General features: G+C 35.5%; 1 protein-coding gene and 1 long non-coding RNA gene across 3 annotated transcripts in view; one reads left to right on the top strand and one right to left on the bottom strand.

Annotated features, from left to right (window-relative positions):
- Positions 1-15,186, bottom strand: part of LOC116479053 (uncharacterized) — a 103,994-nt gene that overhangs the window by 21,662 nt on the left and 67,146 nt on the right. The window lies entirely within an intron of this gene.
- The window catches only part of LIN7A (lin-7 homolog A, crumbs cell polarity complex component), a 144,766-nt gene that overhangs the window by 75,696 nt on the left and 53,884 nt on the right, over positions 1-15,186 (top strand). Inside the window, exon 1 of one of the 2 annotated variants that reach the window (XM_058424795.1) lies at positions 1,482-1,571. The exons of the other annotated variant lie outside the window; for it this stretch is intronic. The gene's annotated coding sequence lies outside the window, so the exon portion shown is untranslated. Of the gene's footprint in view, positions 1-1,481; positions 1,572-15,186 lie in introns of those variants that run through there. 2 annotated transcript variants of the gene reach the window in all.

Raw genomic sequence — 15,186 nt, 5'->3', positions numbered from 1 at the left:
CTTCCTGGCAAATAAAAAAAATCATTTTTCAAAACAAAAAATTCAGATGCTTTCATCCTAAAATGGCAAATGTAAACAGCCATTATTTTCTCCACATCATTTTTGCTGGTTTTTTTTTTTTTCAGCAATAAAGTGATTCATTTTTTTTTTTCTCATCTTGATATGGAAACTTTAACAAAATCTTATGCAGATCCCAAGTGAAGTGGAGATGGTTAGAGCAGTGGGGTCAAGCCTTGGGAATTGAGTCTTGGAGTTGATTTGTCATGTCATCTTAAGCCTTATGTCTGGGTCAGCTGATTTCATTTCAACACAGAAATAATCACAGTTGCTGCAAGTATTATGCCCTTAAACTTATGAGTGTAACTTTGTCTTTGAGACTTCTATAGATATAAATAATGAAAAAATATCTGTATAAATCATGTTTTAACAAATCTTTTTATTTTAAAAATTACATGAAATTTCACTCAATTCAGCGAGGTTTCTGCAAAAACAAAATACCAGATACATTTTGAGGGTTGTGTAAATATTTGGTGCTGCCTTTTCTTCAAAGGAACGTTTTAATGTTGTTAAAAAACAAACAAACAAACAAGCCTTTCATTATTCATTAGTTAGCTGTTAAAAAAGAGTTTCCAGCTTATATGCAAAAGAAATGTCCTTACCCTATTGTTAAGCATCATAACCCACACCACCAGATGAGGTATAGGATAGGGTGAGGACCAGAGATGTCTGTTGTATCTATAACTTGGTCATTAAAAAATGCTTTAAAGTTATTTTTCTATGTTAAAAGGACTATGTCAAAATACCACATCATATAGACTACATCAAGATATTTTTTCACATGTTGCTACCAATGAGGTCATTATGACTCTTCTTTCTCTCCTCCTTGGGTGACAGTGCCATTATGGTCATTAGGACATATAATTAAACACTCATCAGAATAGAAGGTCAAAGGGCCTGGGAAATCTGGATAATTCAAGCCAAATAAAATCTATGGTTAATTGCAGCTTGGCTAAGTTTATATGCACCTTTGGATAAGTGATTATGTGCTCTCTTTCTCCCTTCTTTAAGCCGACACATTGACTGCCTTTTTGTAGATCAAACCTTAGAACTTGATTTAGACTCTACCTCTATAAACAAAGTATGTTTAATTATGCATATTTACTGCCTCTATATCAATTACCTAGTTTAATCTACAAGAAAGTAGAGAACTAAATCATTATTTATGAGTCTATTCAGTCGTTGAAATAATGAACTTGAAATAGAACTCTAATAGAAATCAGCCTTAAGTCAGCATCCTTAAAATCTTCTTCCTTTCCTTCCTCTTTCTTTCTATCAAAGCTGCATATGCGTGAGAGCTAGAGCCCACCTTAGGCTACAAATCAGAACCTAGTGATTGTTTTATAGTCTTGACATCCATCTTGTGAAATTAATTATACAGAGCCAAGAGTGCTGCATTTACCATAACTTGAATGTAACAGAACACATGAGAAAAGATGTAATGGAAAACTCCTCTCTGTGAAGAGTATAGTCTGGCATTTTGGTAACAGTGAGTCAGGATGGTGTAAGTAAAGGTAAGCCCAATCTGGAATCTTTAATTCTGTACCTTCTTTTTCTGTAGAAAAATTTGAGTCATCTAATGTATGCACTCAAGTTCCCAGCTGAGGATGAACAAGGCAATGCTCTGCCTTCCTGTTACAACTTGTAATGAAGTGGGCTTTTTGCCATCTATTTAGTGCCTTATTCATCACATTGTTATGCCTTTTCTTGGTGAATTTGCTGTTTCAAATGGCCCCTCATCGTAGCGCTGAAGTGCTATCTACTGTTTGTCAGCATACGAGGTTGATGATGTGCCTTAGAGAGAAAATATGTGTTAGATAAGCTTCGTTCAGACATGCATTATAGCGCTGTTGGCCTTGAGTTCAATGTTAGCGAATCAACAATATGTATTAAATAAGATGTCTTTAAACAAAAAACATTCATAAAACAGTTGTGAATTGATTGTTGGTGAAAATGTAACCAGAGATTCAGAGAAACCTAACCATGTATTTTCTCTAGAAACAATGGTTCAGAATTTGCTGATTTAGTCTTTGCAGGGACTTTATACAACATTACTGCAAATAAAAAGAATCAGTGGTAGTCCTTATTTTCAATATAATCAATTCAAGAAAAGAGGTCAGACCTAGGTATACAATTGTATCACATAAAAGGTTAAGATCCATAATTTTAAAGGATTCCTGGAAATTGTGAAATACGATGAAACTCTTTTTGCAGGCTTTACAGATTACCAAATTGTGCCTCGCTCTCCATCGGGCTAGTATAAGCTGAAGGACTTGGTGATAGTTGAGACAGTTATAACCTCAACTATCTGGTAAGTTCTTTGGAAAATAATCAAGTCATCTATTTCTCTATTTTGAGATCTATTTTGAAGGACACACAACTATTATGTTAAAAGTCTTTAAATGATTCTAATACCATCACATCGATGATGGCTCCTTTAAAATAATGTAAAAGAATATTTAATTAGTGGGGAAAGTGTTCACAATATTTTAAGTGAAAAATCAGGTTACATACAATCTGGTGCAAGACTGGCTTCAGAGACAACTCTCAAAGACCTGCCTCACAGAGCTGCCTGCTTCAGGAACTAGCCCTCTTTAAGTCATGTCTGTTTTCTGACCAAGATAATTGTTGAGATTGGTTTTATATCCTCTGGGCTGCCAAGGGCAGCTAGTTGCCCAGCAAATGTGAGATTGTCTGCAGTTTATGAGCAGAGCTCCTCTGGGCACCTCGCTCTGCAACCAAGGATCAGTGGCTCCCTGGGACATCAATGTTGACTAATTAAGACAAGAAGACAGTCAGGACGGTAAAGGCAGTGGCATCTCAGGGTGTATCTGCTTCTCACTGCAGAGTATCTGCACAACTAAACCTTCCTGAAGAAAACTCACTTTAGTCCAGACCTTCATTCATGGCCCAGTGGCAGTTGTAGCAGACCTGGCCTCCAGGCAGAAGCCAACTGCCCCATCTGTTGGGATTACATGAGTGACCCCGTCACCATCAAATGTGGACACAACTTCTGTCACTCCTCCATCCAGCAGCACTGGGTGGATTTATAGGACAGCTTCCCTTGCCTGTCCGGTGTCACCAGTGCCAAGAGGGGCACTGCAGGAGCAACACCCTGCAGGGAAGGACGACTGAAACTCCCAAGATACTCCACATCACCGGGAACAAAATGAAGAGTCAGGCACCAACGTGTTGTGCAAGGAGCACTATCGGATCCTGACCCTTTTCTGTGAGGAAGACCTAGAGGTGCGACATCTCCTGTGTACTCAGCCCCCTGACCACCAGGGTCAGTCACCACTTGAAGCCCAGAGAGAAAGCTGCCTCTTATCACCAGAAGAGGCTCAGCAGTTACATTAAGTCTCTGGAAAGGAAAGTTGTAGACATTCCAAAATTAGGAGCCACTCAAGATAGAAAACCTTTACAACTGAGAAATAGGGTGAAAACCCAGATCCAGACATCCTCCTCTAAATGTGAGCACCTGAACCTATTTGTGGATCATGAGCAAGAGGCAGTTCTCTCAAGGTTAGTTGATGAAGAGAAGAACATTCAAAAGAAACTTAACGCAAACATAGCATTTTCAGACGACATTTCCACAATCAAAGATCTACTAAAGGAGGTGGCAGAAAAGAGTGTGATGTCAGAAATGAAAGTGCTGCTGGGCATCAAGAGTATCTGCAACAGGCATGAAAGCCTGAAAACTTCAGCTCTCTATTCACTCCTGTGCAGTTTATTCAGTTGCTCGGGGTTCCAGAATGATGTAGTTTATCCAGTTGTTCTGGGTTCTGAAGACTTTGATTCCTGCCGGCATTACTGAGAGGCTGAAGTGGTCCATTCACTACCCTGAATTAACTGTTGAGGGCTGTAAAGACTCCCTCTTCAGGAAAGGAAAGTGATTTCTATCAGAACAGACAGATGCTGGACAACGGAGCTACAGAATGATGGTAACTCTGCTGCTTGAGGCACTATTTTAGTCATCCTTCTGCTAAAGGAAAAGGCCAGAGTAGTTGGCATCTATCTGGACTATGAGTTTGGCAACATTTTGTATTGCAATTTGAATGACTTGTCTCATATCCATTCTTTCATTGATGTTAATTTTTCTGAAATACTAAGCTTTATTTCAGTATTGAACATGATTCTAAACCTCTTGCAATCTGTGCAGTAACAGATTATGAAAGATGAACTTGGCATTGCTTTATTTTCTACCTGTAATTTGTGGACAGTAGGTAGAATATTGTACAACTCTCCGTGAACCTAGCACTAAAATTTTTAAAAATCTTCCTATGACTTAAACACACATATAAAATTATATAGTGTAGGCTCTTTTTTGTCTGGTTTCTTTAACTCAGAAGAATTATTTTGAGATTATCTATGTTGTTGCATGAGTCAATAGATAATTTGTTTTTATTGCTGAATAGTAGTCCATTATATAGATATACCACGATTTGCTTATTCATTCACCCACTGATGGGCGTTTGGGCCACATATTATCTCTCCATGGGGGATGTGGATTGCTTCTTCGCTCATCTCTTGCCCTTATTATTGGCACATACTGGGCTGCCAAAACTCTACCAAAGGGGCAATATACCAGTATCTATCAACACTAGAAATGCATATACTTTTGACTCAGTAATCTACTTCAATGAATTTATCATAAAGAGATGTTCTCACACTTACAAAACACAGATATTCAAGGTTATTTCTTGCTGTACAGATTGTAAGAAAAAAAAAAGCACCTCATGAGAGGATTGATTAAATGAATTATGATGCATCCAAATTGGAGTAATATGAGGCTTTAAGTAGAATAAGCATTAATATGTACTCACATGTCATAATTTCCAAATAGTGTAAAAAATAAAGAAAACAAAATATTAGATTATAAAAAGTATGTAATGATTGGCTTGATTTAAAAAACTAATAAACAGATTAAAAGTAAGTATGATAGATTGTTAATAGTGGTTGTCCTTTGGCATGGAATTATAAATCATTTTAATTTCTTGCTTATATATATCTATATTGTACATATTTTCTATAGTGTATAGGAATTACTTTTACTTTAAAATCATTTCTTAAAAATTTGGGGTTTTATTGTTATTTGTTTCCCCCTACATATAATCCACTTAAAAAGGAGTACATGTGAGTTATTTAATTTTTTTAAAAAGATGCCTTGGCTCAATAGGTTCAATATGATTAAGGCTGGGCTTATAAATGACATAAATAGATGTTGGAGCCCCTCAAAATTCTCTCATTTTCTCATTCTCAATTTCTCCTAGAGGGTAAAGTATGCACAAAGGCTTCTTCTGACAAAGAAATAACTCACAAATTATATTTTATAGCCTACATTTTCTCTCTGAGCTTTAGACCTCCATATTCAGCTGTCTACTGAACATCTCCTCCTAGAGATCACAAAATGACTCAAACAACATTGTCTGAAATCAAACTTCTTAACCCACATCTTTTACCATGCCATCAAACTGGACCTCTTCCTGTCTTTTGTAACCTGAGCCTACTGTCATCAAATTACATTGTTTGCCCCCTAATTATACTCACTGTTGTTAACATCTCTCACCTCCCAAACTATGTCTTGTTTTTAACCTTAATTCATTTATGATGCAGTATTAACTGTGCGTCAAATATTATATGGAACACACTTAAGCTAGAAATTTATTCATTGTTTATCTGAAATTCTAATTTAATTGGGCATCCGATATTTTTATTGCCTCATCTGGCAACCTTATTATTAGCTATAATAATTTTAATTCAGTCAACTGAATAATCAGGTTGGCTCTCATTCACTGAGTTAAATTTATTCCTCAGTGTTCAGTTGATTAGCTGTTAGGACTCCTATGACAATGACAATGTATCCCTAATTGTTCCTAGATAATATATTCACCTGATAAAGACCTATTTTAAAAAGTAAACCTTATTTTACAACCCTTGCAAACTTTTAAGTACACTAGTAAATTTCAAGTCTGCTGAGCCAGTATCTAAGCACTTTGAAATCCTTCATAAAATTTCGCATCAACATAATCCAAACAGTAAAAATTAAGGCATATTTGAAGCCCCAAACCTTGTTTGAATTTTACCCAAACTAAGCAAATAAAGATAATTCAGTCACTTTGAATGGCGCTATGCTACTTGAAAATGACATCTTCCCAAAGTTTTGCTCAGGCATTTCCTGTCACAGAGGATTCTGACTGTGTAACAAGGACAAGACAGGGAACAGCTGCCTTAAGGGAATTCTTTTTTTGAACAACTTAAAAAAAAAAAAAAGAAATTTCTTCTTGGTGTCTTGGCCACCTGCCATGTAGAGTAGAAACACCCTGTTATTTGTGATTTCATTTTTTCCTTGAAGTTATTAAATGATTTGTACAAGTTATTTAATGTGAACTACTTTATTAAAGTTATATATGTTAAGAGCCACTAGGAAATATAAACCAATTATAAAAATAAGTAGGGAAATTAAGGTTAATAGCATAGCTTTAAAATTATAGTCATTCTTCAGTTTTATAGTTTCACAACTAACTATTCTGCTTTTATATAATAGAATAATTAGTTCTGAAACTATAAATTTGAGCAAAGTATATTCTATTTACTTTGGAGAATTAAGTGTGTGGCATGGTCATTTTAATTTACCTAAAACAAGTGATATAAATAGCTTCTGGACATTTGAAAATTGGTAGAGACTTTTGAGGACTGTGCTATATTCTGTACCTACAGTCCTGATGCCTCCCTACTGAGCTCCCACAAAGCCAGAATCAAATAAAAGGATGTGCCATTTACTGTCAAGCACAAGGAGACATTTAATCCTGTTAAGTATTTCTAGAATACCATCCTAGGGGGTCTCCCCATCCTTTACTCATCATTTCAGAGGCAGAGTGTTGGAGACATTTCTCATGTGTCCTTCTCATTAAACTTAATCTATAAACATCATTTCAGAAAAAGGCCCAGTTTCTTTGTAACTTGGCTAGGCAGATGGTTAGATATTTAAGGCCATCGCTGTGTCCAAAATCCTTCTCATCTTCATCTAATCTAAGCATTGGAGATGACTTGCAACTTGAGACTACATTTTTCTTCAATCTGGTAATACCATTTTCACAGAAATTGGCTTTAAGACATGAGATTGGTCATAAATTATGAATAATTTCAATTTGACTTTTCTATATCTGCAGTCTAGTTAATGTCCTTTAAAGCAAATCATAAATGGCATGTATCACATTGAAGCAAAATGTCTGAGTCATGTAGTTGAGCTCAGAAATATGCTTGTGGGCTGTAAGAAGTAGACATGAGGTTTCAGTGCTATTAAGATGGTATTCTATCCAGGCGCCCAGTAGTGCTCAAATCCTCTTCCGCATTCTGTCCTTCCTTCTCAGGGATTACTACCAAAGGAAGCCAGATACAAGGGCCATAACCAAATGGGAAACAAAGTACCACTTTGTTATCAGCATGGAAAGCACCCAGATCTTCTCTAGTGAAGCTTTTTCTGACAAAATATAGATTGGAAAATGAAGACTGGGCCCAGATGCCTAAGTAAACCGTCTCTTTTACTCCACTCTGAATCTAAGATATCTGGCTTGGCCTAGAAGATGGAATATAAAATGAGAAGACTAGCTATATCGGCTCCAAGCAGGGACCCCCACCTAAGTTCCTGTGACATGGATGCAGAAAGAGAAGAAGGTGTATCTCACAGAGCCAACCTTTGAGAGACACTATCAATACCACTAGTGAAGCCATGACCTTGTACAGTTCCTGCATGCTGATCAATCATGTGGGCAGATCTTCCTTCCATAAGGATATTGGGGCAACTAATAAACAGGTGTGCAGAGGCTAAAATGTGTGCCAGTGGGCAGGAAGTTTTTAATCCCAAAGTATCACGTTTGCATCACATTTGTTTTCAATCGTCAAATTCAGTGGAGTTTTTGTTTTGTTTTGTTTTTAGTTATAAATATTGCCATCCTATTAATAACTTGGCTGTCAGATACATCTTGTCAGGATACGACTGAAGTAGTAGGGTCTAGACATAGGCTGATTTTGTTTCTTGAAGACAATAGTGATATATTAATGAGTGTTAACTGAAGTTTCTTCTTCAGTGCTGAAAGGAAGCACTTTGTAGCCAAAGGCACTTTACACTGCATCAGCATGTTTTAAAATAACAATGAAAGTAATGGAGCTAACAGCCTACACGAAAGTCTTGTATGTCCTTTGTGACTAAAAACTGGAGAGTTCGTTTGTTTTTCGTCCTTGTTTGAGGACATGAAGAGTATTTCACATGGCACAGTTACCACTGAACCTAGGAGGAATGCTTCCTCTCCAAGACCTTGACCTATTCCTAGAGTTTGTCAACTGGTAAAACCAATTTGCCACATATAGTTTACCAGTAATACTATCAAATATCTGCTTTAATGGTGGAGCCCTCTTTTATAACTGATTTCGACCTAATAAAGATGTTGTCCTTTGCTTCTTTATACCTGTCAGTATTTTTTCTTGTCCGACAGGTGACATGTTTTCATCAAAGTTGATGGCTGCAGAGAAATGTAGAAAGATAGTACTCTGGAAATTCTATCCTTCTTGGATTCTCACTTGATCGATTTGAGCCTTGACGATCTTACTGTAGTAGACATGACTCGTGAACAGTCTGTACCATTGCCATTTAATTTTTCTTTTTTCTTTTTTTGCAAAAAATGGCTGGCCACAGGCAGTGAATTCCATACCCTAAATTTTTTAGTTTATAGGAATTCTAACACTACAGTTTTAAACAATATTTTCCACAGTTACAAAAGCATATAGAAAAGAGATATGAAAGCTATATGGATAGCTATAGCTTTAAATATATAAAATTTATATGTGGGTGCCAGGTTTTCAAAATGAAAGGAGAAAAGACAATAAATAGATATTTTTAAAACATCTCTTCCTTAGTAGATGAATCAGTTATTTTCACAAAACTTCCTAAAATAAGCAGACCAAATTGTTGGTGACTTACGCTCTATTTCTATTTTATTCTAGTCACATCAAGTACAGTCTATACATTTACATCAGGGCACTTAATTTTGCAGGCATGGACTCCATTACACTGAATGCAATTAAACTTAGAGCCTCAAATGATCCCCAAATTCATTTTAGATACCTCCCTTGGCCTAAAATCTGCTTTCAAGAAGCCTGCAGTATTATTATATTGTGATAAATACATTATGGCTTAATATTATGAATGTTGTCCAACTACCCAGGTGGCCTATAATTGTAAAAGAGTGTGGGGAGCTAAATTTTTATTTTTAATGTAATGAAGATTTTAAAATATTTTAAAGTCAGATACCGCGTCAAATAATTTTTCTTTATTCAACTCTTATCTGAGTTTCCCAATCAGAAAAATCAAGAAATCCATTAAAAAAGTATAGATAGGTATAGATATTCATCTTAATTTTTACATTTTTTCTTATTAAAAAACCATTCTTACTTGCTTTTTAAGAAAAGCCATACACTTAACAAGGCTTAATGCACACTGTAATGTGCTAAGATTTCGACCTCAGCATTTTCCCATGTGTCCTTTCATTTGCTCTGATAATGCCTATTATATGTCTTTTCACTTTTTTCCCTCTTGAGATAACTTGGTCTAATGTCATTTTGTTGTTGAAGCATTTACTTTTTTTTTTCCAGTCATTGATAGAGAGGGGTTTATATGATGCTAATTGTAATTCTATTGACATTTTAGCAGCCAACCCATCTATAACGAGGCACTACAAAGTCTCTGGAGCATCCTATGTTTTAAAGAGATGTTCTTATGCATTAAATAGATCTACTGTTTTCCATGCTTATAAACTTTGTGGAATGAGGATGAATGTCATGTTATTGTTACATGAAATACATTCTTAGATATATATGTCTTTATGTTTCAAACCCTTACTTATAGCTTCTGAAATCATGATTAAGTTTCTGAATATTTTCATCTCTTTAAAATATTTTCTACTTTCCTATGTCTTAAAAAATATTTTTGATTTTTAAAAAGTCAGTCTTTCAAAGTATAATTTACAGACAGTAATAGTTCTACTTTTTAGTGTGTTGTTCTAAGAGCTGTAATAATCACATACAATCATGTAATCATTACATGATTATGAATATATAGAACAGTTCCAACATTCCCAAAAATTTCATCATACTTGGTAATCTGTTGGTCCCCACCCTTAGCCTCTGGCAGCCTTTGATCTGCTTTCTATCCGTATTGTTTTGTCTTTTACAAAGTGTCACATAAAATCATTATAATGTCTGGCTTTTTTTTTTTTTTTTTTTGCTTAGCAACATGCATTTGAGATTCATCTACACTGCTGTATATATAAGTAGTTGTAGCTTTTTAAATAAATTTTGTAGAGATGGGGTCTCACTATGCTGCCAAGTCTTGTCTGGAATACCTGGGCTCAAGTGATCCTCCTGCCTCAGGCTCCCAAGGTGCTGAGATTACAGATGTGAGCCACTGTGCCCAGCCAGTTGTTCCTTTTTAATGCCAAGTAGCCCATTGTATGGCTATACCACCAGTTAATTATTCATTCACACCTGAAGGCTATTTGGGTTGTTTCCAGTTTGTGCCTATTATGAATAAAGTTGCTATAAGTATTTCCATATTGTTTTTGTATGAATATAACTTTTTCTTTATCTTGGATAAATAGCTAGAAGCAGATGAGTGGATCTTACAGTAAATGTGGGTTAAATCTTGCAGGAAACTGTTACTCTGTTTTCTCAAATGGCTGTACCATTTTGTATTTCCACTAGAAATGTTCAAGAGTTCTAGTACTTCAGCAGGGCACAGGGGCTCATGCCTGTAATCCCAGAACTTTGGGAAGCCGAGGCCATGGGATCACTTGAGGTCAGGAGTTCGAGACCAGCCTGAACAATATAGTGAAACCCCGTCTCTATTAAAAAATTAGCTGGGTGTGGTGGTGGACGGCTGTAAGCTACTTAGGAGGCTGAGGCAGCAGAATCGCTTGAATCTGGGAGGCAGAGATTACAGTGAGACGAGATAGTGCCACTGCACTCCAGCCTGGGTGACAGAGTGAGACTCTGTCTCAAAAAAAGAAAAAAAAATTCTAGTTCTCCAACATTCTCACCTACGCTAGATATTGTCAGTATGTTTTTTTTAACCTACACATTCTAATAAGTGTGTAGGTGTATCTAAGTATGGTTTCAATTTGAAATTTCCCAAGTGACTAATGATGTTGAGTATCTTTTCATATTTGCTACCCATATATCTTCCATTATAATGTACCTGTTCAAATACTTGACCCATTTTTAATTGTGTTGTTTATTTTTTGGCTTTTGACAGTTCTTTATAGATTCTGGATATGAAGCCTTTATCAGATATATGTTTTGCAAACATTTTCTGCCAGTTGGCTTGTCTTTTCATTTTTTTAACAGTGTTTTTCAAAGAGTTTCTTTTTTTTTTTTTTAACTGTGATTTTAGGCTATCTTTTTGGTTTGTAGGCCCTCATATTAACAAATTTGCACTAATTTCTGATGGAAAAAATTATAAGTTTCAGAATTGGAAGGAACAGAAGAAAAGAGACCCTAAAGATAGCATAGTTCTGTATAACATTTACTTGAGGAATATAGCAATCAGGAACTTTTTTGGCTGAAAGTAGCAGAAAGTCCAACGGTAGTGGCTTAAACAAGAATGTTTTTCTTCATTATAACAAATTCAGAGATAGGCAGGTGTTTGCATGCATTTAGAAGTTCCATGTAATCAGAACTGACATCTGTACATTTCCTTGGTCCTTGTCTCTGAAGTTGAAGGTTGCCACTACAGCTGATAATATCCACACACAAGACAAGAAGTAGAAGACAGGGAAAAGACAGCACTTGCACCATGAGAGCAACACTTTCCCAGCAGCTTCTCACCTGCTTCCGATTGAATTGTCATTGGACAGAACTGGGTCATATGGTCAGACAACACTAGGAGAAGGTGATTGAAACTGGGGATTGTGTGAGATGAGTCTGTCTAGTGTCTGCCTCAGCAGAAAGTTTTAAATAGCATCCAAATACAAAAGGCAATAAACCTCTACTATAAAAGTAGAAGAGAAAAAAATCAAAATCTAGCTTTAAATTCAAAGTTTTCTAAAACTTGCTGCTGGCTAAGCAACTAAATTCTAAAGGCACTTTTCCAATTGCATCTTGTGTGTATATATATATATATATAATAGTAATAATAGAAACAATAGCAGCTATTAGAATAAAAGCGTAATAAGAATAATGGGTTATGGTTTATGAAGTCACATACTTTATCTTCTTTGATTGCCTCTTTGAATATAGGCTTTTACATAATAGACACTAAGGTAAACAGATAGTAGGTTACTTAAAGTCATGTAGAAAAGAGATCCAGAATGAGAAACTCACAATAAAGTCTTGTCATCCCTTACCTACCTTTCTATACCAATTAGGGTTTTCAAGATCAAGACGAACTATACAATGTAAAGTTTATATTGTGATAATGTTTGCATGACCTGTGTATGTAAACTTGGTAAATAAATTAAAGTGAAGCTTGTACTTCATTTATACTTGTTATTCTCTCAGGGATAAAATTTCCATCCAGAAAAAGTATTCTATTTTCATTTAAATATAAAGAAAACTAAAATGGAAATTTTTCACTTAACTGAAAACAGCCCTTCTATAGTGAAAATTAATATTGTTTCAAACATTAATTAAAAACTACCATTATTTTTTACTTTCATAATTTAGCCCAGGTGCCTAACACATTGACTAGAACTGCTCCTACATGAATGTTAGCTGAACAAATGAATAAATGAACTTTCTGAACCAACTCACTATAATTTTATTGCTTTTTTTAAGTTAATCTTTTTCAATTTTCAGTAGCTTCGAATAAGTTCTAAACATGCAAAATGCTATTGAATCTGTGTGATTTATTCAAGGTTAGGAAATTAATAATGCTGAGATATAAGGTAAAACCCCTATGAGTTTCTATTAATTATTTGGCTTACACTAGGAACTAAACTCATTTTACCAATGAAATGTGCTTACAAATGCTGTAGCTGAAGTTTATCATACATCTTGGGACCCAAAGGATTCAGGAGTCTATAAGCCCCACGTATAAGCCCCTCATTAAAGCACATGCAACTATTTTCTGTTTTCCCTTTAAGAACTCTCTCAGGGTATCTGGTAAAATACTTTGGCTTTCCATGAAAACTTGCTTCAAATTTTTACAAATACTTTAAAAATTGTCCTTGAAAAGTAAGATAGGCATGGATATATTTTGCGCCTTAGGAAATGAAAGGCTATGGAAGTTCATAAGGTGACACAGCTAATGGAAATAGAATTAATATCTCCAGGATTTGACCTGCCTCTACAGCCAGATCATGTCCTCTTCAGCTCACTTTTGAAAACCAGCTAATCAGAATCTATTGTGTTTTGCAGACCAAAAAAAAAAAAAAAAAAAAAAGACTAGCAATTATACTGGATTCATTCCACTAAATCTTCATATATTATAATCATAAGGAAGATTAAAATGATATTTCACTCTGGACTAATCAATTTATTGGTTTCAGAATTGTTGCATTGTATATTTGCAGCCCTCACTTGTTTAATGGTAGCCACTATATAAAACCTAGATTCCTTTATTCAAAATATAAAGAAATTCTCATAACACCTGCAAGTTTTTGTTCACACTGATGCTGCCAAAATAGTAATGATCTGATGCTGTTTTAATATAAGAAAGTCTGATATGGTTGAAAGAGGAAAGATTTTGAAGGGAGATAGAGATGAGTTGCTGTACCAGATCTGCAACAAATTAGCTGTGTGGTCATCGGTATGTTCCTGCCTCTGTGAATCAGTGTCTTTGTGTGTAGAGTGCCCAGATAAGAAGTTAGGAGAATTAATTGAGCTCATAGATATAAAATGCTTAGCATTACATTTGGCCCATGGTGATTTCTCATTAAATATATACCAGAATTATGGTAACTTACTCCAACAAATATTTATTGAATGTTTTACAAGAGACTTTACTCGGTGCTATCCAAGTCTGTTTTTACAGCTTACCAATCATTGCATATAAGAAGAAAAGGTATAGCTTAATTCCTTAGATCAGGATTTCTCAATCTCAGCCCTACTGATATTTTGGCAGATAATTCTTTATTCTGTGAGGCTTCACTGTGCATTGTAGGAATTTAGCAGCATCCCTGGCCACCACATGCTAGATGCAGTAGCATCCCATTTATGACAACCACAAATGCCTCCAGACATTGCCAAATGTCTCCTGAAGGGCAACATTGTCCCCAGTTGAGAACTACAGCCCTTGATCAATTCTATGTAAAGAATGTTCACGAACTGCTTATCTTAGGAGATTTTCCCCAGAAGATCTGTGGTCAAATAAGATGAGAAACATCAAATGCCAGCAACAGCATAACAATGATAGCTAACTTTTGGAAACATACTAAACATGGCAAACTGTTCTTATCTTATTTAATCCTCATAGCAGACCTAGAAGTTACTATTTTAAGGCACATTTTTAAAATGAGGAAATTGAGGATCAGAGAAATCAAGTGACTGACAAACATCATACAATTAAATGGTACAGCTACGGTTTGCTTCCAAGCCATCTTCAGAGTCTGTGAAATTATCTACTACACAGTATTGATCCTTGAATATCCCACTTTCTAATTCAAAATCAATTTGGGATCTTAAGGCTAATTATTCTTAATCTGTGATATTTATTAGGTACAGGTATTTATCTCCAACACTTACAAAATTACCTTTTGTTTTATTCAATTGAAGACAATATTCCAATTATATGCTAAATGATTGTCTTCATAAACATCCTTGGATGCAGGCAAAGTCACTTTCCCTGGCAATGTTAACCAGAATAACTTCAAACAAATTCAGATGACCAGGAACTGTGGAGAGACTCGCTCTACTTGAGGGAGGCAGAAAACATTTAATAGAGGAGACAATATTTGAATTTGACCTTTTATCACCATATTAAATTTGGATGAATAAGAGTCTGCCAGGTGGAAGGGCATTCCTAGCGGAGTAAATGGCATGTGCAGAGACCTAGGTAACTAGGAGAGCTCAATATGTTTGAGGAATGGTGGGGGTGGAGAAAAGAAAACAGGAAAATAGAACTAGAGAGAAGGCTGAGTT

Source organism: Hylobates moloch, unplaced genomic scaffold (assembly GCF_009828535.3).
Source record: "Hylobates moloch isolate HMO894 unplaced genomic scaffold, HMol_V3 SCAFFOLD_12, whole genome shotgun sequence".
Lineage (NCBI taxonomy): Eukaryota > Metazoa > Chordata > Mammalia > Primates > Hylobatidae > Hylobates > Hylobates moloch.
This window is presented reverse-complemented; position numbering and strand designations above follow the sequence as displayed.